This window comes from Eulemur rufifrons, chromosome 15 (genome assembly GCF_041146395.1).
Source record: "Eulemur rufifrons isolate Redbay chromosome 15, OSU_ERuf_1, whole genome shotgun sequence".
Classification (NCBI taxonomy): Eukaryota; Metazoa; Chordata; class Mammalia; order Primates; family Lemuridae; genus Eulemur; species Eulemur rufifrons.
Genome location: NC_090997.1, coordinates 82,920,373 through 82,947,556, shown reverse-complemented (window position 1 = coordinate 82,947,556; position 27,184 = coordinate 82,920,373).

Genomic DNA, 27,184 nt, shown 5'->3' with positions numbered 1-27,184 from the left:
ATTTTCTTTTTTTAAAAGCCAGAATTGCCCCACAATGGATCATAGAGCCCAGCCTCCTTCCGGGCAGGGCCGACACTCAGATCTATGGTCAATACCACCATCTGTGGCCTGTGGCATTGAGCCCAACAGAGCAACTAGAGCAATGAATGACTTCCTGCTCCTAAGGTCACCAAGCAAGAATATGCTCCCCAGAGGTCAACAGTGGCTTTGTGTCCTTTCCTAACTATTGCTGCATCAGTGAGCCAGGATGACGAGAGACTTGATTGTTTTTTATTTTATTTTTAATGCTCCTTCTAGGCTCCAGACTTGCTGGAGACATCCTGACACATAATGCTTTGCCCAGCACAATACGATGCCCTTTACCTAGTAAAAGGGTGAGTCTCATAAAGGTGCTGCCTTTCCCCCAGAACAAACAACGGAAATGCATCAGGAGAGCTCAGCTGCAGGCGAATGTACATCGTGAAGCAGGAGCCTCCCTGGGATTCCTCAGATGAAAGCTGATTTCAATGAACATTGTGTTTCAAAGCCTGCTTCCTCTTGCTCGGTAAGAGCTGCAGAAGGAACATCCCACTTGCGTCTGCTGACACAAAAGAATGCTGTGGCTGGGAGATCTTATCGAGCCTTCCTGAGCCACAGCAACAGAGCTCAGTTGTGTCTTGTAAGAATTGCTCATTGTTTCATGGGGACGACTGGCTCCTTTAGGTGGGATCTGATGGCATCTCTTGGAGTTGGTGGTAGGTGGTGCTGGGAGGTCAGCCAGCCACATGACCTAGCTTGCTGGCTTCGTGGAAGTCGGAGAGAACAGTAGATTTCACCCAGTTTGCTGAGGGCTGAATAGCTAACCATTTAAAGTTCCACCATGAAAATATGCATATGCTGTTTACTTAGTGGTATCTTCAATTGTACAAGTGAAGAACAAAAAATAGAAATGATGTTCCAGGTTTGTCTGTTGGTATAAGCTGCTTCTTCTTCTCTTTCAACCTACAATGTTTAAGTCTGAAAAAATTGAGAAGAATCAAGAAGTGTTTTGAAAACATAAATTTAAGGATTTAAAACCAGCTCTGGAGAATTTAGATGCTAATATGTAAACATTTTAGCATTTATGACAACACAAATCTCAAAAATATAATGAACCTCAAATTTAAAATCATCACATTTATATTTAATAGTGTAAGTTAATAACATTGGATTAATTAAATTTGGCCAATTCTAGATAATGCCTCCTTTGCTTAGAAAGTTTATGACCTTTTCCAATAAGGAAAAATTGATGGTTACTTATTCAGCTACACTGAGAGTAAAATTTGGATTTTCTTCTCTTTCCTCTTTCTCTTCCTAAAGGCTGGCTGCAGCAGTAGTGCATATAAAAATATACATAACTGGCAGTAGATATAAAAAATAGATAACTGGTATGTCAAGGAAAAGGGACAACCACGAGTTTCTTAAAAGACCATTTGTAACCCCTCCTTCCCGTATCTCCCTGTAGTACTTCCAGAAATGCCCTTTGCCCTAAATGTACTCATATTCAATTATTTCAGTGAAAAACAATTATTCTCCTTTAACTTTGTACAAGGTTCTGAGGATCAAGATATTACCAAAACAAGGTCTCTGTTCTGAATATGCTTATCAAAATATCACATGTTGTCTTTAGTGATGTACAGATTTGTCTTCCCCTCAGTGAACTGTGAGCACCTTGAGGAAAGGAGCTAGATCACATCATCTTCCTGTCTCCAGCGCTGAGCACAACATCTTGCACATATTAGTGTTTAGTAAATCTTTATTGACTGGACGGAGGGATGGATGGGTGGGTGAACGAATGGACAGATGGCTGTGCTGTAGTGCCTGCAGTGGTTACAAATGAGGACTTAATTCATGCTGTCTACATGGTTCTTGGTGTGACTACCCTTGTAATCCTCTCGGCTTTTATCATCTCAGATGCAAAGAATGCAGAAATTTTCCAGATCACGTAGTCTAACTCCTACAGTTTACAGTTGAGGAAATGAGACTCAGAGAGAGAATCTGATTTATTCACAGCCACATAGCTAATGATGAAGTCGCAGCTCCGGGTTAAAATCCAGATCTCTTGATTTTCGGTCAAATACCCACCACATTGTGTTGCTTTCCATGACTCATATTTGGAGGCTTTCGGGCACCCTGTGGAGTGATCTGTCCCACCTGGCTCATCTGGACAATGTGAGAACAAACTGGGCTAGGACAACGCTAGGTAGAAGGAGAAACCGGGGCCGCTGAATTCCCACGTCAATGGTACTAAAGAAAGGTAAGAACAAGGATGACTCACTTTTATGCAGGCTAGTGTCATTCGTTGTGTCTCTCAGAAGATGCCACGCTCAAAATTCAGTGGATGGTGTCCCATTCCTTCTCTAGCGTCCCCAGCTAACCTCTGGAGATGGTGCTGTCCAGCCGTACTCCACTGGCCAAGATTTCTCTTTAACGCAGACTCCGGTCTGCTGAAGCCCTTTCCAAAGGAGCTTTTTCTTCTCCACTCAATGGTGAGGTTGATGTAATGATACTATCTGCAGATCTTCCTGCTCTAAGGAAATGCTTCGAATACACCACTTCTGATTGCCTAGATTTTTGTTTCTCTGAATTACATCCAGTCACAATGCATCTAAATGCTTGTGATTGATCTATACTTAAACAGAATGTTGTTCATTAAGACTTTAACCTTTTAGAATAAACTATTTTAGAATGAACACATAACAGCCTAGAGGAATCTCAAAATAATTATGCTGAGTTAAAGAAGCCAGGCCTAAAAAAGAATACATACTGTATGATTCCATTTATATAAAACTCTAGAAAATGCAAACTAATCTAGAGTACAAGAAAGCACAGCAGTTGTTGCCTGGGGAAGTGGGCAGGAAGAGGCAGGGAGGGAGGGTTAGACAGAGGAACGAGTAAACTTTTGAAGGTGATGAATGTGTTCACCGTCTTGATTATAGTGATGGTTTCAGGGTATATGCACATGTCAAAACTTATCAAATTTTACACCTTAAATATGTGCAGTTTATTGTGTGTCAATTATACTGCAATAAAGCTGTTTTTCTTAAACTGTAACCTTTTAAAATTCAACCAAAATACTGCATTAGTCAGGGTTCAATAGGAGAAGCAAAAATGCTAGGATGTGTGTGTATATATATATCAGCTGGTTATAGGGATTTGATCTCCCATAATTGTGGGGTGTGGTTAAGACATCTCTGAAAGGCTGTCATCTTCACATCTGATGCCGGAGCTTGGAGTCCAAGGACAGGTTGTCAGGCAGGGAAGATGGATGTAAAGTGGGGGGAAAAAACCACAGCAGGCTGGAACCCCAGACACTGCTGGAGCTCATGAGGACAGACTGAAACGCGTGTCAGTTTTAATGCCTCTGACCTCGATGGTATGATGGCCTGCAAAAGCTGGGCCCTTCGTCACAGAGCTCAGCACGCATACCTGGCCTGGTAGTTGGAGAAGCTTAAGGATTCATCCAGGGGAAGTGCAGGCCCAGCTGCTGCCTCATTGTAAAAGGTGGGCTAGCAGAGCAGAGACGACATATATAAAGTGGCTGCTGCCTCCCTTCCCCCTCCAAATCCTGCCAAAGAATCTCTCTTGTGGCCCACCCCAACCAGACACATGCAGGAAAGGGAATTCTGGGAAATAGAGTTCAGCCTAGTCAAGTTCACTTGTCACACAACCACCCCTTGACAACTTGGCACTCCTATGCATCTTTTTAATCACACTTAATCTCTAAATAAAGGTAATAACAAAGTCATGTCTCCACCTAACATGATACATCTATCCCAAGTACAACTAAAAACACACTAACTTTTTACCTAGAAGAGAATCCAAAGTTCTTTCATTGACTTTAGGTGATGTCCATTCTTCTCCTAGTTGATTCACATGTCCCTTTGATATCCTATAACTTATATACTGTGATATTAAGTTAAATACTATTAACACATTGTATGTGAGATGATAAAGGGATGAGAAAGAAGACAAGTACAAAAATAATTGGTTAAATACATACATATTATATGTACATATATATCGATATGTGTATTTACACATAGTCATATCAAAATAAGGAAGAGATACTCAAAACTATTACAGGTCATATAGTCATAGTGGCTATTTATAACTATATTCTTCTACTGTCTATTTCATGTTCCCTTTGTTCTCTGTAAGCACTTCAGCTGGTTGTGGATCCTTACCTGGTGGCATGAACTGAATCTTGAGTTGATGTGGTTTCCTATTGACTTTAAACACAGTATATGGGAGTCCTAACCAAGAGGCACCCAAGAAGATCTTTGGAATTCAAGACATACTACTCCTGACTCTCCTCGTGTAGAAGTAGCCTATGTTTGATCACTCTCTTCTTTGCCTATTGATTCAATAGTGTGAGTCAAAGTGGTCAGGTGGCACTCCAGTTCAGTGTCCCCTCCCAGAAGCACTCCTCCTTTTGGAACTAAGACTTCTTGCCCACAAGAGCCTGATGTCACAGGGATGGGAAGCAAAGGTTTGTTAGTGTATTGTTTGAGATAATTGTGAGAGGGTCCTCTCCCATTTCCACCCCTTAATTCCCAGACCTATGAGTCCTGGCTCAGGGAGAAGCAAAAATATGTATCAAGTGCTCATTTAGAGCATACTTTGCATCCTGAAGGACTGAGAGTCTCCAAAAGGACATCCCACCGTCCTATCAAACCAGCCGCTGCAGGGCGATGGGGAACATGGTGAGACCAGTGGGCTGCATGAGCCTGTTGCTGTACCTCATCTGCTGTGACACAAGTTCCTTGGTCAGAAGTGATGCTGTGCGAAATACCATGTAATGAATAAATCATTCTGTATGTGGTTTTTGTAGTGGTTTTAGCAGAAACATTGTGGGCAGGGACATCAAATGCACATCTAAAGTGTCTATTGCAGCAAGATCCATGAGAGAAGTGTTCTAATGTAACCAACCTAGTAGCTGGGAATGGTGCCATGTCATGGGTTCACTATCCATCCCTGCTCTTGGCATATCGGGCACTTAGCAGTGACTACAGCTAGACAGTCATTACTAAGTCCATGTTGCTGAGCCCAAGCATAACTACCAGTTTTGCCACCATTGCCATTTTCTTTTTCACTTGCCAGTTGGGTGATAACAGAAGTTGCTGTGGAAGGAAGCTGCCTGATTACCCACAGGATGGCTCATTCTCTTCACCTGATTATTACAATCCTCCTCTGTTGAGATCACCCTTCTGTGAGAATTCACACGGAACACAAATATTTTTACACAGAGGAGGTCTATCAACCTACCTTTCCGTCAAGTCTCCTTGTCACCATTTACTCAATCATGTTCCTTCTGCATCTCTGACTATCCAGAAAAATATTAGCCACAAATATTAGCCCATGAATTAGTGTAGACTTGTACTTCCGAACATCTCCTCTTTCAAGCAAGATGAGCAACCAGGTACGCTGCTTGAAGTTCTGTACCCTGGGAAGGCTTCCCTTCACCACTATTTTTCAGGGCCTTCTCAGAGTGGGGCTGTTGTGCTTCCACTGTCCATTTGGTTTTTAGCTGTATACTTTTGAGTAGAGTCTGTCTAATGTGAAGAATCACCTGTAAGCTAGGCCCAAGTTTTGTTAATTCTTCTATTACCTGATCATAAGAAGCTCCCCAAGAAGTCACAGGGGCAAGTTGAGAGAAATAAGACAACGTAACAGGAATAGAGGACATAGATGTAGGCCACTTGCTCATGAAACATATTTGTCCCTTTAGACCCTGCTCAAGCCCAACTTCGTGTATACCTCTTCCATTTGATCCTGGAGTATTGCTGTGCGTACTCAGCCTTATGGCCCGATGGGTCAGACAACATTAGTAATGGGAAGCTCAACTCATGTGATAACTTGGTGGCCCATGGCCAAGCATTCAGTCTCTACCAAGGCCCAGTAACAAGACAAAAGCTATTTCATAAAAGAAGATAATGATCCACAGAGGATGGCAGGGCTTTGTTCCAAAATCCAAAGGGTCTGCTCTGAGATCCACCTATAAGCGCCTGGAAAAGGCTTTAGACAGCATTCCTGTCACTGACATTTCGAGCACCATTGGATCTTCTGGATCAAATGATCCCAGTGGCCGAGCTGCTCGCACAGCAGTCTGGACTTGTGGAATCTTCTCTTGCCCTGGGCCCCACTTATAATTGGTAGCTTTTTGGGTCACTCAGTGAGATTTATTTCCCACCCCCTGGCATTTAAATATCTCACTACTGTACTGGGTCTCAAGTACTTGTTATTAATACTTTTTACCTACCAGAGAAGGAATCAGAGAAGCTGAAGGAGGACCAATCCAGGGCAAGATGGAGCAGCTGCAAGCCCAGCCACCACCTCCCACCGACGAGTTGAGCTAGCAGATAAGCCAGAGTGGGGGTGTGGGTGGGTGGGAAACTGTGGCTTCTGCTTCCCCTCCAACCTGCCATCCCCCACAAGAACCTCTCTGTAGCTTACCTTGCCCAGAAACTTAAGGGAATGGGAATTCTGGGAAATGTAGTTCATCCTAGCTGAGCTGACACATTGCACACCATAGATACAATTTATGGTAGATTTTTATATTATAGGATGGACAATCCAGTTTAGAAAAAGAAAAGTAAATGGCCTATCTTGGCATGATCTTCTTTCCTGAAGATGCCATCTGCCAAAACTTTTTCTTGCCTACAAAACTTTGATTCCATAGAATTTGTTCTGGCCTTGGGGAGATTATCAAAAGAGAGCTGTTTCCAGAAAATATTATTTTTTTAATAAATAATTTCTTAAGAGTGTGAAAATACATTCACAGTTTGAGTGTATTATTTATCAATGGCTTTTCCAGGGAGACTAAAATTTGCTTCGGTTTGAGATTTTTTTTTTATATTTAAGCTTCAGAGAATTAGAATTTGCTTTAAAGTTGAAAAATGTGCTGCAGGCAAAGGGCAGTGTGATGTGCTTTTGCACTAGAGCAAAAAGAAGATCTCAAAATTGGCCCTTCAGCTGCCTGGAATGTCGCTCATTATGGCGCTGACGACTGACCATCGTGGATTCAGAATCGACTGTCCTGGGAGCGCAGGGTGTCCCATTGCGTGGACCTGTTCCTCTGCAGACAGCACTGCTGTTCTTTTATTTCTGAAGTGTATCATCTAAGAGAAAGCCAACCTCAACTTTTGTCTCTTGTTACATGAATCTTTGAACTTCTCTTAGAAAATGGTAAGATCATTGCTCTGTGCAAAGAAGGAGTGCATATGTGGGAGTATGTGACAAGTTTTGCAGAGACTCCAAGGACAGAATTCACAACAGAGAGGAGATAAAGGAAGAGAAAGTACAAGTGAGACTAAAGGGAAAGTGGTTTCCAAATCTACCCTCCCTTATCTCAAACCAGTGCGTGATTTCCTGATGAAGACATTTGTCCACCCAGAGGTGCTGGTATTTCTAAAAATTCTCTCCACGGAATAACAACTGTTAACACCTGCCTCAGACACAGGAGTAGGCAAAGACTGCAAGTGGGAAAGAGACTTAAACACACAAACGATTTTACCATTTGGAGGACAAAAATCACTCATATCAGTTGACTACTGAATTGAAGGATTAAACAAAAGGATGTGGTGTCTTTGACATAGTATTTCCTGGATAATCATTTAACAAATGTAATTGGTTGATGGACTCAATAAGAAAGGTGTCACGCTGGCTCTTCATACAGACCTTTGGCAAGTAATTCATCCAATACCAAGGACAAAACAGGACCAAGGCCCTATACCAAGGTCATACTATACCAAAGAGATTCTCACTTTTTCCCTCCACCATTTTGATCTTCGAAGTTTTAGCATCTCAAATAAAATTGATCCTTAGGATTCGTGCATGTTAGGATCACAATGGACAGAGACCCTGAAAAACTGAACAAAGGAGAGAAGAACAGAACAGAATGGAAAAAACTTATGGAAATTTTCCACCCACGGCTGGGACACACCCTCATGCAAACAAAGCTTTGGGACTAAGACTATATTTTCTAAAAATGTGATAAAACACTTGCTGACCCCTGAGGGGATGAACAATACATGTTTTTTTTTTTTAATTTTTTTTTTTAATTCTCCAAAAATTCAGGCCCACATGCTGAGCAGTTGAAGGGAAAAGCCTTTTGTCATATCTGTTTCCAAATACCTATTTTCTTTCTGGAGTCCCAGAAGTTTGAGCTGCTGTCAAAGCAAAAGAATGTGTCAGCATCTCTGACCCTGCGCCTGCCCTTGTCCTAACCATGTCCGTCCACCACCGCTAACTGGCCAGCTCTGACAGGAGGCGCTTGGCTGGATTGTCACCGGAAGGGCCATCAGGCTAATGCTGTGCCTCCAGCTCTGTAGTTTGCTCTGCATCACTCGGCACCAGGCAGATAGAGGTAGATGCAAGCCCCTCCTGAGCCATCTTCCAAGCTGTCATTTCGCAATGCTCTGCAACAAGGAGCTAAATGGCGAGGTCACCTGAAAACATGTTATATCGTGAGTGCCTTGCTACCTTCCCCAATGCCTCCTTGAATCACTTTGTCAAAACAAACAAACAAACAAAACTGTAGATTCCTGTGCTCACGATACTAAAACAAAATTGCTTGAACTCTGTTGCTTAAGATTAAGCACTCAAAAAATGTCAAAGGTGGTTTTAAAAATCAGGCTGTGGGGCCAGGTGTGGTGGTTTACACCTGTAATCCCAGCACTTTGGGATTACACTCCCAAGGCAGGAAAATTGGTGAGGCTAGAAGTTTGAGACCAGCCTGCCAACATAGTGAGACCCCAAACTCTAAAAAAAATTTAAAATTAGCTGAGTATGGTTCCTCACACCTGTAGTCCCAGCTACTTGGGAGGCTGAGGAAGGAGGATCACTTGAGCCCAGGAGTTTGATGTTGCAGTGAGTTGTGATCATGCCACTGCACTCCAGCCTAGGTGACAGAGCAAGACACTCATTTTTGGGAAAAAAAAATAAAATAAAATAAATCAGGCTGTGGATGATGGGATCAATTGCATTTTTCTTAAAAATGATGTAACCCATTTCCTCCATTTTCTTTTTTTTTTTTTTTTTTTGAGACAGAGTCTCACTTTGTTGCCCAGGCTAGAGTGAGTGCCATGGCGTCAGCCTAGCTCACAGCAACCTCAAACTCCTGAGCTCAAGGGATTCTGCTGTCTCAGCCTCCCGAGTAGCTGGGACTACAGGCATGCACCACCATGCCCAGATAATTTTTTCTATATATATATTTAGCTGTCCATATAATTTCTTTCTATTTTTTAGTAGAGATGGGGTCTCGCTCTTGCTCAGGCTGGTCTCGAACTCCTGAGCTCAAACGATCCGCCCACCTCGGCCTCCCAGAGTGCTAGGATTACAGGCGTGAGCCACCGCGCCCGGCCCTCCATTTTCTTTTGTATTTGACTTTCCAACTGCCAGGCTAAGGAATAGCATGCAGTTGACTTTGTGGTCAGATGTTATATTTCACTTTGGTGTTTTGCAACTTTCAAACAGCTTTTACACAAAAATGACTTCATCAGATCCTCAGATAACCCTGTGATGTGGGTGAGGTTGATGTATACTTTATCACCATTTGCCATATGAAGAAAGAAGAGTAAACAAGTTACATAACATGGCCAAGGTTACTCTATACTTCAGCGGTGGAACCAGATTCCAATAGAAACATTGAACTTGTAGACCAGGGTTTGTGATTGTTTGCTTTTTATTTTTTCCATCACACCAAGCCACCTCTATGAAGGAAAGTTGCAGGTATCTTCCTAACTCAACATTTTTCAGGTTAAATATCTGTAAAATTATAGCACTAATATAGTGGTCTCATTAGATGCTCATTAGGTGATAACTTTTTCCATATTCTTTTTTTCTACTACTTTATCATTTTCTTCTCTACCAAGAATTCCCTACTTAATATTCACAACAGCAATAATACCCTCTTCTGTCTCTCCTCTCTTCTTCCCTCGCTCCCTCTTTTTTTCTCATTTTCTCTCTCTCTCTCTCTCTCTCCCTTTTCTGTCCTCATTTCTCTCTCTCTCCCTCTTTATCTCTGTCTCCTTCTTTTGTTAATTCTGTTTTTTTGTTTTTGTTTATTGATTGCACACTGAAAGTAACACATGCCTGGAATATAAGACAACTACATCTGAGAAATTACAATTTCCATAAACTCTATGGGTCTTTGTTATGTTATCTATAAAAAAAGTTTTTCTTAAAATAATGATTTTTCTACAGAAGTGAAGAATAAAGAAGGGAAAATATAATTTTTGTGCTAATAAAACAGGTACATGGTTAAAAAAATGTTGAGGGCTACCTAAATTGTAGGTTTTCTTATTTTAAGCTACAGATGACATGATCAAACCCAAATCTTCTGTCTACAAGCCAAATATTTATGATTTTGTTTTTTAGTGATTTCATTAACCTCACCAATAAGCCACTTTTAATATGAAATTCCAAGACAGGATGTACAAAATTTAGAAAAGAAAGAAGCCAGAATTTTAACAAGATGCTCCTCTCTTGATCATTATTAATATCTGATAATTTCTCACATTGATGACATTTTTTTTTTTTAGAAAATCAAATCTAATATTCAACCAAGCAACAGCAATAAAGGAAAGAGGAGATGCTGAGTGTGATGGCTAATACCTATAATACCAGTGACTCAGGAGGCTGAGATGGGAGGATCACTTGAGCCCAGGAGTTTGAGACCAGCCTGGGCAATATAGCAAGACCTCATCTCTAAAAAACTTTTTAAAATAACAAATGAAAAAAATTAGCAAGGTGTCGCAGTGCACACCTGTAGTCCCAGCAACTCGGGAGGCTGCAGTGAGCTATGGTTATGCCACTACACTGTAGCCCGGCTGACAGAGTGAGACCCATCTCTTAAAAAAAAAAAAAAAAAAAAAAATTCTTAAAAACAATTCCATTCTAGCACTCTATTTTCCTGGTTTTCTTTGTGAAACTAAGAATTCCAAGGTAAAATGAACTGCATCTAGATACTGTTTATGAAGGTTTTTCCTAGAATAACATCTTTATTTAGCTAAAATGCCATGGCTCTATAGGCTTCTGTGCTCTGAACACAGCTGCATAATTAGTAATCATCATTAATCATTTCTACTTCTGTACTTTTATCACCAACAAAATTATAGCAACCTATATTTTTAGTAAACTTTAATTGCAAGTTTAATTTGATATTTATTTATCACTTTGTGAAGCCATTTGCTGAACTGATTACACAAATCTGAAATGATGTTTCTGAAGATAAAAATAAAACTTCCTACCAGGAATAAACAGGCTTTTCAAAGAAGAGTTATCTGCCTCTTGGCAAAAAGGAAAAAAAAAAAAGCTTCTAAGTTTCTTCCACCTTTAATGTGAAAATGAGTATTCATGTGGGATGCCTTTAGACTACATATTAGAAAATGCATATCAAGTAACAGATGTATAATTTATGGAGTTGATTGCTTTAAGCAGAGAAGCTTAAAAATGAGTTTTTGGGACTCAGGTTGCTCTCAAGAGGCAAACATATGCTAATTATTCAGAATTGAAATCTGCCTGTGAAGTATACAAGCAAAAGGAAAAGAAACTTAGAGAAACATTTGAGAAACAAAATGTTTTACCTTTCTCAGAAATATTTTCTTTTTTTTTTTTTTTTTCTGTAGCAAAGGATGAGATGGTTAATACTCTTGAAAACTATATTACATAGTGAGACTTGAACAGCTGATGTTTTCTCATGGGACTGGGCACCAATGTTGTGTGGTGCTGTATAGGGTGGCTTACTTGGGTGGATGGAAGAATGGATGTATCAGCAGAAGCTGAGAAATGTTCTTTCAGCCAGGCTCAAGATGTGAAGGGGAACATGGCTTATAAACCAAGCCACTGATAGACTCAAGAACAAAAAGCCTAACAATGAAGATGAAGAACATAGAAATATCACTGCCAGACTTACATTACATCTAGAACAACTGGATTATAAAAGTCAAGTCATATGTTGTCAGCAGCCTGAGCTAGGCAAGGAAATGCTCCTACAAAGGCTGGTGCCCAAATGTCCTAAAATGAAATCTGAGACCTATTGGTACAGAAATACCCTGAATATTCTTAAACCAGCAGGGTGAGGCCAAGGGGACGGGGCGGTCTCCAAAGTAGCTTGAGCCCTTCAATCACATGCAGGAACTGGTGTTTTGAAAAAACAAACCACCAAAAAGAGCACAAATAAATGTCACAGCAAATCAAATTGAACATGGTAAACCAAACTCTATACTCCTACAAGAACAAGGAGTTCCACAGAGAGGTATGCTGGACTTTTAACTCGTCTACAGACAAAGAACAATGCATTCTTAACCAGCATCTTACTTCCTGGTTGGTTGTTTTGTTTTGTTTGTTTATTTTTTTTGTATTCATTTTAATGTCTTCGTTGAAAGAGGTAATTTTTTTCCAATTTAAAAAGAAAGAGGAATGACCAACAAGAGTAGAATAGCTACCATATAGGAGAATACTATGTAAATGAATTACCTACTAGCTGCAAGCAGCAACCTAGATGAATCTCAGAAACATAATATTGGGCAAAAACATATCACTGAATACATGTAATAAAGTTCCATTTACACAAAAGTCAAAAGCAGGTAAAATTAAACAATGTGTTACTAGGAATCCATACATAGCTAGTAAACTAGAAAGAAAACCAAGGAACAACTACCATAAAATTTACAATTGTTGTCTCTTGGAAGGGGGGAGATGTGACCAAGGAAGACACAAGGTGTCACACATCCTGGTAGTGTTCTATTATTATACTCACGGTAGTGGTGGGTGCCTGAGTATTCATTTTATTATTCTTTATGCTGAGTAGAAATGTTATCACATACTCCTTTAGATGTATGATTTGTAAGTTTGATTTTTTCAAAAAAGGTGAGTCAAATTTTTAAATTTTATTTCATTTCTTGAAATCCAAACACACCCATCTTCTGAGGGTAGCCTTTTCTCCAGATACCTATGAAGAAATCCAAGATGCAGACTTTACAGATTCATAGACAATGTTGCCACAGAATGAAAAATAAGTAAAATAAAATGAAAATCAGAAAAAAAAATCCTCAATTGAATTCTTTTTTTAAAGCTGGCTTCCATATATATATGGCCTGACACTCAAGACCTTTTACAATCTGAACCCAATCTTTTATTCTAAGAATAGCTCCCAGAACTTCCCTGTGGGGCCGAGTTCCTTGTTAAATACAAGTTCCGGGGCAAGCCCTACCTGTCGCATCTTGGTACTGTCATTATCTCATTCCACTTACCTGCGTTTCCCACCCTCTTGCTGATAAACCATCACGGTTTGGCCTCTTCTGGGGAACCGTCACGAGAACCTCAATCCGAGAGCTCTGGCTCCTTCCTGAGGGCTCAACAACTGCCTGTTTAATTCTTCTAGCAGTTAACCTTGTGTGCCTTGTAACACCGGCATTTTCATCAACCAGATCCCTTTTCCTCCTAGGCAAAGCGCTTGACTTCACTTCCCATCATCCCTTGCAGGTAAATGGGACTGAGTCACCCACCACATGCGTGTGCCTCCTGGAGGCCTGGTCCTAACACCTCTCACAACATCCTCCACACCCTTGCTCTCCTCACCTAAGTGGGCACTTACAGGGGACCCGGGAAACACTTCAAAGCCCTTAGGAATTGTGGCATCATATCAGGGCTCGGCAAACTTTTCCCGTAAAGAGTCAGATAATAAATACTTTAAGCTTTGTGTACTATATCAGGTCTCTGTTTCTTCCTCCCACCTCCTCCTTCTTTTTCTTCTTCAGCTTCTTTCCTTTACAAATGTAAAAACCTTTCTTAGTTCCCAGGATTTGGCTGGATTTGACCTGTGGGCTGTAGTTTGCTGACCCCTCCATTGGACAGAAAGATCTAGAGTTTCAAAATGGCTGTGTAAAGTGGAGTCCCTCAACCCTCTCAGCCACATCCACCCCATTCTCTGCAGCTGACTCACTTGGATTATGATGGGAATGATACTTTTTTACTGTTTAGCTTTCTCTGAACTACAGATGTATAGTTGACTTCCTGTGGTCAAATCCAGTAAAGAGGTAGACAACTAGTTGGTGAATTTGAACCACGTGGAGTTTTGGTTCAAAGAATGTAGGACCCATTCACCCAGTTAATCTTCTTCCCTTAAGGGTTGCTTACACCTTATATATCTGCTTTGTCTAGTCCATGTCTAGGGAACCATCATGACCAAACCAATCTGCCTGAGCCCAAGGAGGCTGCTTTAGGATCATTTGTTCATTTGTGGGATGGTGAAAGCCAGTTCTCCCACCCTCCCTTACCTGCCACCCACATACCTGTGGTTCCTGGAGGCCTTAGGCTCAGGTGTGGGGCAGCCGGTGCCCTAGCTCAGAGGGTGGACCCCATGAAGTCTGCAGCTACTGAGCACCATCCACCAGGGCAGCCAGAAAGAGGGTCAGTTTTTATTCAGCTGGATTTTCTGTTGCTTCTTAAAGGCCCACAGTGGCAATTATCAGGGGCCCAAGTGAAATGCTGGTTCCCTGGAAGAATTAACAAATGAACTATGAATACTTTATTAATATTAGCTTCCCAAGTAACTAACAAAGCCTGGGAGAGTCAGAATTCACATATAAATTAGTCATTCCGAGTACACTGCCTGTGATTGTAGAGAATTGAGATCCAGTGCATGGCCTACTCCAGTGAAAGGATATAAATATGATTTCAGAGAGACCCTTTTTCTCAACCAACTGTAGGAAAGCTAACACTTTCCTCTTCTACTTTTTATATCATCATCAGAAAGAGACCTCCTTCCTTTGGTTCTAGAAGTATGTTACAAAACAGGAGCAAGAGTCTGTTAGATTTTTGCTTGGTATTGGCGTTCCTTTTGTGCTCCCAAGCTTTGCATGTGAGTAACTGAAGACTGAATGTGTTGCAGAAAGAAAAAACTTGCTCTTGTAGTACTTTACAGCGTCAAGGAGCAAAACGAATGTCAGCATAGGAAAGGAAATAACAACTCACTCAGTGTCAAAACAAATGCAATCTGCTGCTTTAGGGGGAAACAACTTGTTGATACAGGTGAAGGAGGGCTTTCTTCACATGAGAACCGTGCCACCCTGGCAAGGTGTCTGAGCGAGCCAGGCTGTCGTGGGGTGTTTTCCTCCTGAAACCTTTCATCATTTCACTCTGACTTGCTGCCACGGCTGCCTGGACATGCTGACTCTTGTGAGTTCCAGGTGTCAGCAGGGACTGAGAGTAAAAACAAGGGGATAAATTTCACAGGTGCGGGTTATTTCAGAAAAGAGGAGACAAGAGGGAGAGAGAGTGGGAGTCATAGACAAAACATTCTCATTATGAGTCAGACGTACCTGAAGTTTCCAGATGCTTCGCAGATTCGATTTATGCAGTGAAGTACACATCTTCTTCCTTTTTCACTTGATTCTACCCTTGAGTCTTCCTCCCACTTGGAAATTTCTTCTGCTGGATGTTAAAGCTGTGATTCTGAAGTAGGCTGCTCTGGCTTCGACAGATTGGTTTGCTCATGATGGTTCCCTAGACAGGGACTTAGGCAAGGCACAGTAGTAAATAAGACGTATCTGATGTAAGCAAGCTTTTGGTGAAGAAGATTAAAGGGGGTGACTGGATCTCACCGTCTTTACACCAGAAATCCACATGGTTCAAATTCACCAACTAGTTGCCTGCCTCTTTACTGGATTTGACCACAGAAAGTCATCTATACATCTATAGTTCAGAGAAAGCTAAACAGTAAAAAAGTATCATTCCCATCATAATCCAAGTGAGCCAGTTGGAGAGAATGGGGGTTGGATGTGGAAGCAGAGGGGAGGGACTCTCCTTTACACAGTCATTTTGGAATTCGGGATCTTTCTGTCTAGTTTGTTTAGGGTAATGCAGATTGACCCAAAGGGATTGAGTAGAATTGACTTTGTGTTTAATCTCCCACTGTCTTTCTTCTAATGAAATTATTTGAACTGTAACTCAGTAGAAAAGCACAACTCTCCTGTAAGTTTCTTGAAATATTTGTTTCACAGGAAAGTTTCTGTTTATTTGATTAATTTTTAAGAGTTTGTCTCTTGAGTTTTTTCTTTCCCAAAAAACTGGATGAAAAGATGAGCGGTTTTAAATTTTGAGTATCTTAAAAGAGGTCTTGGTCCTTGTTAAATTTTGTTTGAAGGAATTCATAGAAAGTTACTGTGAAGCAATCACATTCTTAGAAAGTTTCTCATTCAGGTTTCTCATTGGGGCAGTTCTGAGGTTATTCTGAGAGCTGAATGCATTTGCTCTCTCTGAATCACAGATTCTGACACGTTATTTTACAAGTTCTTAGTCTTTTTCTAAAAATTGACAGGCATATGGGAAAGTTATTAATTCAGTGAGTAAAGTATGCTTATATCTGCAAACAACAGAGATGGAAAAATGTGTCCTATTTTTACTGGGAACCTTCATAAGACTTTTAAAGACTTTTAAAAATGCAAACCAAACTTGACATAGAAAAGGTGCAAAAGATGTTGGCCCTTAATTCTTCTCTGCAGTTTCTAATTGTCATGCAATGTTTTAATTTGCCTTGAGATGAAACCACTTAGATCCCAGCCTTAGATCACTATGTCTTATACCATAGGATGAATACAATTAAAAAAGGGAAGAAGGTTCTTGAAAACAATGTGGCTTCTGTGAAATATAGCCATATTGCATTAAAAGGGCTATTTCTACTTTATTTCTGTTAATTTTTATTCATACTATATCAATATTACATTAATTATATTCTTATAACTATTTTATTATTTTTGTTTATTTCTTTAAATTTATCTAATTTAAAGATAAATTTGAGGATGATTGTTTTGTAAATGACACTAATGTCTTTGATGAATGCGTAGTTGCAAACCAGATCTGATATGGTTTAAGGAGTTATGAGTAGGACTTATCTAGTCACTAATAATTTCTCTATTTGTTTTCTACAATTCCTTGCAATGATATTTCAGTTTATATTTGGAAAGTAGCTGTCAAACTATAAAAATTGTCTCCTCGTTCATAAAACTATATGCCATCTTCAAACTGAAGATGAATACCTTTTTTTTTACAGCATGAAAAGTCCCGTTCCTTGGGTTACTGTTCTCTCTGGCCATAACTTTACAGAAAATTACCTACCAGGATCACTTGTGAAGTAATATTAACACATAAATTCATGGGAGGAAAGGAAACCCTCCCTGGGTTTTTGCTGTGAGCAGTGGGACAGGGGCAGATCTTCCCTCCTGGGGGCCTTAGTTCCCTTTGCCTGCAATCTTCTTCTCTCCATTTTTGTGTGGCTACCTTCATCTTGTCTTGGGATCTCAGCTTAAAGGTCACCCAGAGTGATCTTTCTAAGTAGATGCCCTATTATATAATTGTCTACATAGGACCCAATCTAAGTAGGTGCCCTATTGTATAATTGTCCACATAGGACCCAATCTAAGTAGATGCCCTATTATATAATTGTCTACACAGGACCCAATCTAAGTAGGTGCCCTATTGTATAATTGTCCACATAGGACTCAATCTAAGTAGATGCCCTATTGTATAATTGTCCACATAGGACCCAATCTAAGTAGATGCCCTATTATATAATTGTCTACATAGGACCCAATCTAAGTAGGTGCCCTATTACATAATTGTCTACATAACTCTTATCATGAACTGATATTCTTGGTTTTTGTTTGTTTAGTGTCAACTTCCTTGCACTTGCAGAGCACGAACTCTTGTCTTATTCGTGCTGTAACCCAACACCTCAGCACCTAGAATAGTGCTTGGCAGGAGTTATGAGTTGAATTGTGTCTCCCAAAAAGATATGTTGATGTCCTAACCCCCCTGATACCTCAGAATGTGACCCTACTTGGAATAAGGTTGTTGCAGATGTAATTAGTTAAGATGAGGTCACAAGGAATGAGGTATATCCTTACTCCAAAAAGACCACTGTCTTTATAAGAAGAAGAGAGAGAAGCACACAGAGAGGGCACCACGTGAAGACACAGACACATGAGGAAGGTGGCCAGGTAAAGATGAGGCAGAGACTGGAGTTGTGTCACCACAAACCAAGGGACTCCTGGGCTGGAAGAGGCAAGCAAGTCTCCTCCTCCGCAGGCTTGGGAAGGAGCAGGGTCCTGCCTCAATTCTCAACCAGGGGCCAAATATCTGCCTTAAAAATGAGATTTTTGTAATGAAAACCTGCTGTATAGAAAATGGGCTGAAATGTACCATTCTATTTCAGTCCTCTAGTTGGTTTGAAATAATATTGCAATAATTTCATTAGAAATACTTGTAGGAGGAAGATTTTTTACTGTAATTTAGTGCTCATCATTACAGTAATTTGCAAGTTTCAGCTAGCCTCATACTAATAGCAATAATTTTAAAATGCATTATTTTTCTCCTTTTTTTTTTGCAGCAAGAGGAGCATACATACCTTTGAGACACTGCAAAGAATCTGAGAGTGGAACCAAGGCCAACTACAGGCTTTAAGGAAAATTTTACATGACACTTCCAGGTGAGCAAATTCAAAGACAGAATGAATCAGTGTCAAAATGATGACGAAAAATATTCTGGGTTCTTTATTCCCAAGGTCTGCATGACCAAAATGGAAAGAGCTCACTATATATAAATTCAAGATGTATGTATTGTTAAAATTGATTTTTAGTGCTTGCATTTTTAAAAAATCTGAAATCACTTGAAAAACAATTATATATTATGTATATGTACGTGTGTGTGTGTGTGTGTGTGTGTGTGTTTGTGGAACCTGATAAATTTTATTAGGTGGCCTTTTGTAAGGTTATTAGAGCAAGTCCTTCAGTTTGTAACAAATGTCTCCTCATAAATCAATGGTGACCTTCTTCATTTGTTCCTTGATAATATGAGTGATTTCCTTAGGAGGCGTGTTGTCCTAGAATTGTAGCTTTCTCTGTGTCTCCTGTGTACATAATTCACAGGATTGAGCACAAAGAGGCAAATGAATGTACCACAGACAAAGGGCCGTCTTCGTGGGGAGGCATGCTCAGGGTCTGAGAGCATTTCCTGTCTCACAGATAGGAAGCATTCACATCACGGCTTGTCATCTGTGCTGTCTGGCCCAGTGTCTCCTAACTTCCTGGAATAAAACCAAACTAAGCAAAACAATAAAAATGACAATTTCTCTGTGTTTTGGAATTCCAAACTCCTATTACCGGAATACTAAATCTTTCATCCCTGCTGGCTAACGTTAATTCCAAAATTTACAGTGTTTTTTATGGTTTGTTTTTAAAATGTAACACTGCAATATACATCCCATATATTACAACAACTTATTTTAAACATTATTCCCAAATTCTGCTAATCTTTGAGTCAAGAGCAAAATATTGGCTTATTAAAATTAACTTTTGTTTTTACTTTTGTAAATGGCTTGAACAAAACTCATTCTCCTTTGAATACTAATTAGGCTTCACATGTGGACAAATGGTAGGGAAATATGTAATATAACAATAATCCTGGCCTGGGTGCAGTGGCCCAGGTCTGTAATTCCAGCACTCTGGGAGGCCGAGGCAAGAGGATCACTTGAGGACAGGAGTTCGAGACCAGCTTGATTAAGAGCGAGATCTCATCTCTTAAAAAAAAAATAGAAAGATTAGCTGGGCGTGGTGGTGCATGCCTGTTGTCCCAGCTGCTTGGAAGGCTGAGGCAGGAGGATGGCTTGAGCCCAGGAGTTTTATGTTGCAGTGAGCTATGATGACGCCATGGCACTCTAGCCCAGGCAACAGAGCGAGACTCTGTCTTGAAGAACAAAACAAAACAAAGTAAAAACAAACAAAAAAACCAATCCTTAGTTTATTCTATAAATTTTTCATTCTTGCCCTTCAAATGTACTTGTTGGTCCAACGGTTTTTGTATCTGATGCAAAATTTTCATTTTCCTTTATAAGAAGATATATAAAACAGAGGTTATATTTTGTCAGCACTATCAGCAATGGCCACATCACCATCACCACTTTTCAATTTGTAGAAAATCCAGCATTATCTGCCAAGTTGGCGAGATATCAAAAGAGCGCAGATTGTTTTAGTGGAAATAGCTGATTCAGTCCTAGATGGATTTGGGAGCTTCGCATCAGGTCTGGGGAAAACTTCTGTGTCATAAACTTCCACATCACATAGATTAATAGAGTAGTAGAATGGTATTGAAGAGACCTGAAGAAAACCAACAAAACCTCTGCTTTTCAAGCCAAATTGAGAATGGTCCTTTGAGGGTGCCCTTGGAAATGTGCAGCCATGGGTTTGGGGTGCCAGGAGCAGAGGCACAAACAAGAGCTGCAAGGTGGGAAGAGGTGAGTGTGAGTGTGTGTGTGTGTCTAATGTGTGTTTGTGGAGAGGTTTAGCTAATAAATAACATCTATGTTTTAAATATCACAAGAAACTCAGATTAGGGAAACATATTTAATAAAATTTTAGGAGAAAAATATTTTAAAGTTATCTTCTGTTTGGAGCAAGCATTCAGACCCACAAAGGTACAAATTCATCCTTCCTGGGAGAAATGTTTAGGAAGAGCTACCTGAGCCAGGCTTTTCTTACGCCATGAGGAAACAGAAAGGGTGCACCAGCCCATGGGAATTCTGCTTTTCTGACTGGCAGCTCCAATTTATAGCTCTCAGAGGAAAGAGGAAATGCAGAATTAACTTCTATTAAATTTCATCCACAGGCCAGACGTGATGATCCTTGCCAAGCATTGTCATTGTCACAAGCAGTGATTAAGAGCTTGAGGCCCCCAGACTTCTTCAGAGGGAAATTGGTCCCACCTCTCAATACCTGTGTGACCTTGGATAGGTCATTTTAAGTTCTCTGATTCCGAGTTTCTTCATTATAAAATGAGGATCATAAATGAGCCTTCCCCACTGACAAAGATTAAATGAGATAATCTTTGCAAAAAGGCTTAACAAACGGTGCTTGGTAAATAAATGTTGGCTCAAAGATGGTTGAATAGAAAAAAAGGAGAAAAAAATTCTTTATATGGGGGAGAGGTGAAGAGGATGCAATCAGGGTAGATTTTATGCCTATTTTACAGATGAGAACAATTAGGGTTGAGCAAAATTCAATAATTTGCCAACAAGTTGCAAAGCCAGAATGTGCAGTTGTATCTGTGGGAACCCAAGATTCGATGGTGGCGGCTACACTGCAAGGCCTTCTTACAAGAGAATCAGGAGCTGGAAAGAATGCTGAGACCATCCCCTTTGAGAGCTGGCTGCTGCACTGAGTTCTGAGTTCTGGAAGCCCTCTGGCAGCCACCCAGCCATGCTAACAATCTTCGGAGCTCTGAACTGGGTGCTGCCCGGAGAGCAGAAGTCAATGATATTATCCAGGTGATAATGCAGATATCATTCAGGTTGAAGTCTGGAATATGACCTTGACTTCCTAAATTTGGCTATTCCCAGTCCATTCTCAAGGACAGGTGCTGTGTCCTCTCCTTCTGCAGGGCTGACTCAGCCCATGCCCAACACTGTAACAGCTCATTCTCTGTCTAGTTCTGCCAATAACGTGACCTTAGGCAGGTCACTTACCTCTAAAAGGCCACCTTAGGACAGACAGATCCTTAAGCCACAGCCCTGGCTAACTAACTCAGATTCCACAGAGCAAGATCCTGAATTATTTATGCATTTTTTCGGTAAGCCTTTTATTGAAGTTAAACCTTATATTAGAAAAAAAAAATGTGTAAATCCTGTAAGTGTACAAATTAACAGTGAACACAGGCTCAAATTAAGTATTAATAATAAAGCAATCCAGCCCAAGAGACAACCCCAACTAGACATCGCTCTCCCGAGAGAATCACTATATTCTGACTCTTAGCATCATAGCTTCTGTTTGCCAATTTTGAAATTTATATAAATGGAATCACACAGCATGTGCTGTTTTGTGTCTGGCTTCTCTCACTCAACAGCATGTTTGTAGTTATAGCTTGTTTATTTTCATGACTATATAGTAAGGGGTCAGTCTCCTGTTTTGTAAATAAAGTTTTACTGAAACATTGCCAGGCTAATTTGTTTCAGTATTTTCTATAGCTGCTTTTGCACTACAGTGGTAGGGTCTAATTGCAACAGAGATTACATGGTGGCAAAGTTGAAAATATTTACTGTCTGGTCTTTTACAGAAAAAAAGGTTGCTGACTCCTGCTCTACAGTGTCTAAATCATATGAGCACATCGACACTTCTTTATCATCCTATTCTTGATGGACACTCAAGTTGTCTCTGGTTTTGAGTTATCACAATACAAATAGTGCTGCCGTGGACATTCTTATACATGTCTTTTGGTGACATTTCTGTTTGGTGACAATTCTGCTGAGAATGTGTATTTTTAAAAATCTTGGACTGATTCTAATGCACGGCCCGGTTTGGGAACTCCTGCTTTAGAAATATAATCCAACCTGAAGTGTTTAAATTGTCTTGCCCAAGGTCACGCAGAAAATAATTGGCAGACCTGAGATTGATAACCAAGCCCCTGTTTCTGGGAACAATACTATTTTTCCACTACAGTTCCTGTAGTCATTATCTTTAGAACATTAAGTTAGAAAGGGCTTTACTTATCCAAGGTCCTTCACCAATGACTCTTCTACTATATCTGGCTGTACATTTTCAAGAACAGGAAACTCACTGACTTAGGAAAATTTTAGAGAGGAAGGGATTATATAAATCACTTAACCCAATCCCCTGATATTATAAATAAGCAAGTTGAGGTTTAGAGATACTAATAATTTGTTCAAAATAGGCATCTTGAGCCTTGACTTTTATTGCGTACTACAAAATGATTTCAAATCTGCTTTTTTTTTGTCTTTGCAATTTGTCAATTAACTCATACAAGTAATGCCTATTTATTGTAACTATTTAAACATTACAGGAATGCCTAAATTAAAACCAATAGTCTCTCCTTCCCTTTCTGACTGTTTAGTCTCTCCTTCTTAAGAAACCACTCTCAACAAATTGTTTTTTACTGATCAATATATAAATGTATAAAAATGCGTGTAATTGGTATGAGTCCACAACTTTGATGAGGAAGAAATATAATTTAATTTTTCTTTAACTCAAATTAATTTCTAGTTTGAGGTTTCATCTCATCAGACGAAGACTTAATCTCAATTAATTTTGAATACTCTTCTTTTCCCTGTAGTTGTACCTGCATTTCAGAGGGGTTAATATACTGCCAAGATATTAAGTGTGTGTGTGTGTGTGTGTGTGTGTATGTGTTGGGGTGTTGTGTACACCATGGGAAGCACCAGGTCCTTGGTAACCATAGTGATACTGAAACATCTCTCATCCTCTCTGGCTCTTGGCCACTGGCCCCTGTTGTCAGATGCTGTCAGGTCTGGTGGTTTTGGTGCTAATCTTGGGCCATGGCAATCTCTGCCAGGTTGTCTGAGGCTCTGCCTGACTCGGCCCACTACAGCCATGCCTCTGTGTGCTCCTGCCACATTCCTTGGCCTCCACATGGAAATTGAGGCTTCATTTTTCTCTGGCTCTAGATCCCATCAGCCTAGCTGGAGTTTTCTGCTTTCCCAGGCTTTGTTTATGGCTTTTGGCCCCTTTCTCCCAGGCTTACCTCCAATACTTACTGCTTTCCTTGAAATACAGTCTCATCACTCCTCGACCTGCGTACCGCCCCCCCCCCAGCCTTTAATAAGCATCCTTGTATACATTTATTTTTATATACTTGTATTTTTAAATTTTTTTTCAGGTGTCTTTTCCAGTCAGGCAATGGGGAGAGCCCTCTCTTTTTGAAAGACAGCTGCTGAGGATGCCTCCTTTGTCTGTCCATGCCTCACTAGGAGTAAGAAGTATCGCACAACCTAGGGGCTCGAATGGGGGTAGGGCAGGAGAAAGTAAAAAGAGAACTATTGGAAGAGAAAAAAAAACAGGGTTAATATCTCAGATATGGTTCTACTACAAAGATAGGCATATCTGTAGAATAATTGTTTAGTTTTGTCTTTATTCCAAAATTGAGGTTATATATTAAACTGTTTAACGTGTACTTTTTTTTACTGAACAGTGTATCTTGTACAAATACCTGCATACAGATATGCTTCATTATTCTTAGTGTCTTCATAGCATAATTCTTAGTACAATTTGTTCAGTTATTTTCTGTGTTGATGGAAGTTCAGGTTGTTTTCAGATTTTGGGAGTTAAAAATAGTGATAATGCTGTAATAACCAATGTTTATTATGGTCTTAGTATGAACTAGACAATGGTGTAAGATATATGATGCCATTAATCTTCACAGAAACTCCAGCAGATAGGTATTCCTTTTGCCTTCTTTTCTGCAGATGAGAAAACTGAGATGTATCAAACATCTTTTCTTATGTTTATTGGCCCTTTGCATTCCTTATTCTGTGAATTGCCTGTTCATATTTGCCATTTTCTAATTAATTTGTAAGAACTTTGTTGTTAGGGTTATTAACCCATTGTCCTCTGTGTTGTTAAGTATTTTCTCTTAGAAGATCATTTTTACTTTGACGTATACTGCCCAGAAGTTCCACATTTTTCTTTAACCAGCTCTTGCCATTTTTCCCTTTATAAGCTACATAGTACTCTGGCTGCAGTCCCCAACCCCCGGTACCAGTCCAAGGCCTATTAGGGTCTGGACCACAAAGCTCTGGCACCCCACCGCACCCCACCCTGGTCCGTGAAAAAATTGTCTTCCATGAAACTGGTCCCTGGTGCCAAAAAGGTTGGGGACTGCTGCTCTATAGTATGAATAATTTCTTGAAAACATATTCAATTATTTACCCTAAGCTTTCTCTCTCGCTGAAGAAAGGTTTTCTCATTCCATAACTATACAAATGTTTTCTAAATGTTCTTCCAATGTCTTTATAGTTTTTCTTGTTTCATATTTAGTTCCTTAATATTTCTGAAATTTACTTTTGGATATAAGACAGAAGTTGAAGGTTATTTTCTTGCCTATGTGTAGTCAATTATCCCAATCCTGTTACTATATGTATTTTGTATTGTGTGTATAATGAATAGTATACATCCTTTCCCAGTGACTTTTATTCCCAGATATATTGGGACCCACGTCTGGACCCTGCTTGTTTCCATTGATCCATCTGTTTTTTTATTACTACCATTTGCTTTGATTACAGTAGCTTTATAGTAAGTTTTGATATCTGTTAAGTGAAGTACTCTCCCCACCCCATTTCTGAAACAAAAAGTACAAAATGTATTAGACACCTTTCTCCTCCAGATATTTAATAATTTTCCAGTGGGTGAGGATGTTGCCTTCTTATAAATTGGTTTTCTTATGATGAAAGATTGCAAAGCTTTTAAGCAAATGAAGCTTTTTATGTCTGAAAAGTTACATAATCTGATGTTCTTCAAATTTTGTCAAGTAATATTATTAAGGAGTTGACCCTAACTTTGGATTAGAATTAGCATTTTCTTCAGGATTGTCCAAGCAATAGGAAAATTGGCCAATTAAGGGGAAAAAACATAGCGAATTTTATGACTGCTAAAACTATTAACTTGCTTGAATAGAAACAATTGAGTTTAACAATAATGTGGCCCAGGCAAGGTGGTTCATGCTTGTAACCCCAGCACTTTGGGAGGCTGAGGCAGGAGGATTAGTTGGGGCCAGGAGTTCAAGAGCAGCAGGACAATATAGTGATAGCCCATTTCTACAAAAAATAAAAAATTAGCCAAGCACGGTGGTGTGTGCCTGTAGGCCCAGCTACTCTGGAGGCTGAGGCAGTAGGTTGAGTTGAGCCCAGGAGTTTGAGGTTGCAGTCAGCCGTGATGACATCACTGCACTCTAGCCTGGGCAACAGAGCGAGACTCTGTCTCAAAAACAAAACAAAACAAAACTTAATAATTTAATTGCAAAGTCAAAATCTTTTTGCTCAAGTAGCTGCTTTTCTTGTGCAATGTTTTTTTTTTTTTTTTTTTTTTTTGGTGCTGTTCCCCTCCCACCCAATGTTTATTACTAATTTGCATCTAGTTTCAATTTTGAAAGGCTATAAAGATAGAGAAAGCATCACAGTTTTTGTTCCAAGCTTCAATATGGATGTGAAAGAGCTGAAGTTTATTATTTGTTTAATGCCAAAATAGTAACTAATTTTCTACTAAACTCTATGGTTGATTTGGTTCTTATACATTTTGACTAAGTTATCCTTATTTGTAAATGCAGCTATATAGGTATATTTCTCTAAATAAAATGTCTATATTTAATTAATCTAAACACAAGCACTCTACATATAGAATATTATTCAACGTATGATTTGGAATTAGCAGAACAATGATTCATACACTGTAATATCCATTCCTGTCTTGCCTCTGACAAACTTTATATTTGGGGAAGAATTCTACCTTAATAACCACCACAGTGAGATTTTTGCCCTCATTTCCTTTGTACTTATTCTGGGTGGTGTCTGGACGAGGATCTATTTTGGTGGGGGGCGCCGTTCTTTTCCTCCAGGAGGAAGTGAGAGCTCTGTGCCTTGTCTCCAGCTCCAAAGCTCCTAGACAGATCAGACAGGCAGCTCAGTCAGCCGGGCTCCAGGAAGGCTTCTTCCTTCTGATGGAACAACCAAAACAATTGTTACTATTTACAATGGCCCAAATGGAGAAGTATTCTTAGAACAATAAGAAAAGGGAAAGTCAGCCACCAGGCAGGAAAGAAGGCTTTCAAGCAACATCAAGCTCAGAGAATGTGACTGTCCTTTCAATGTAAACAGCTTGCCATAGCACTTCTGCAGATAACAATACTAGGAGTGCTTGCCATGTGCCATGTGCCCCTGACATACGGTATTATCTCTGATCCCATAGCAACCTTACCAGACACGTATCATCCCAACCTGACATCTGTAGAAACCAAGGCCCAGAGAGACTGAAATAACCTGTGGAAGTTTCCATGCCTGGGAAAGGTGACATCCAAGCCCAAACTTGTGCAGTACAGAGCCCATGCTCTTATCTAGCACTTTTAAAAATTAAAAATAGATGAAAAGTTTACAGTTCTCCTCCAGTGAATCTACAATCTTGTTACAAAAAGCACAAGTCAGCACTGAGGGCTCCATTAACAACCTGAAATATGTTCTTTTTCTTTTGAGTTTTTCTAAGTATTACAGAGGCAGTGGGAACTTGAAGAGCGTTTGCTGAATGCCACATGTGATAACCTAACAGCCTTCTTTGTCACATACAAAATGATTCCCTGGGTCTCTCTCAAGCTC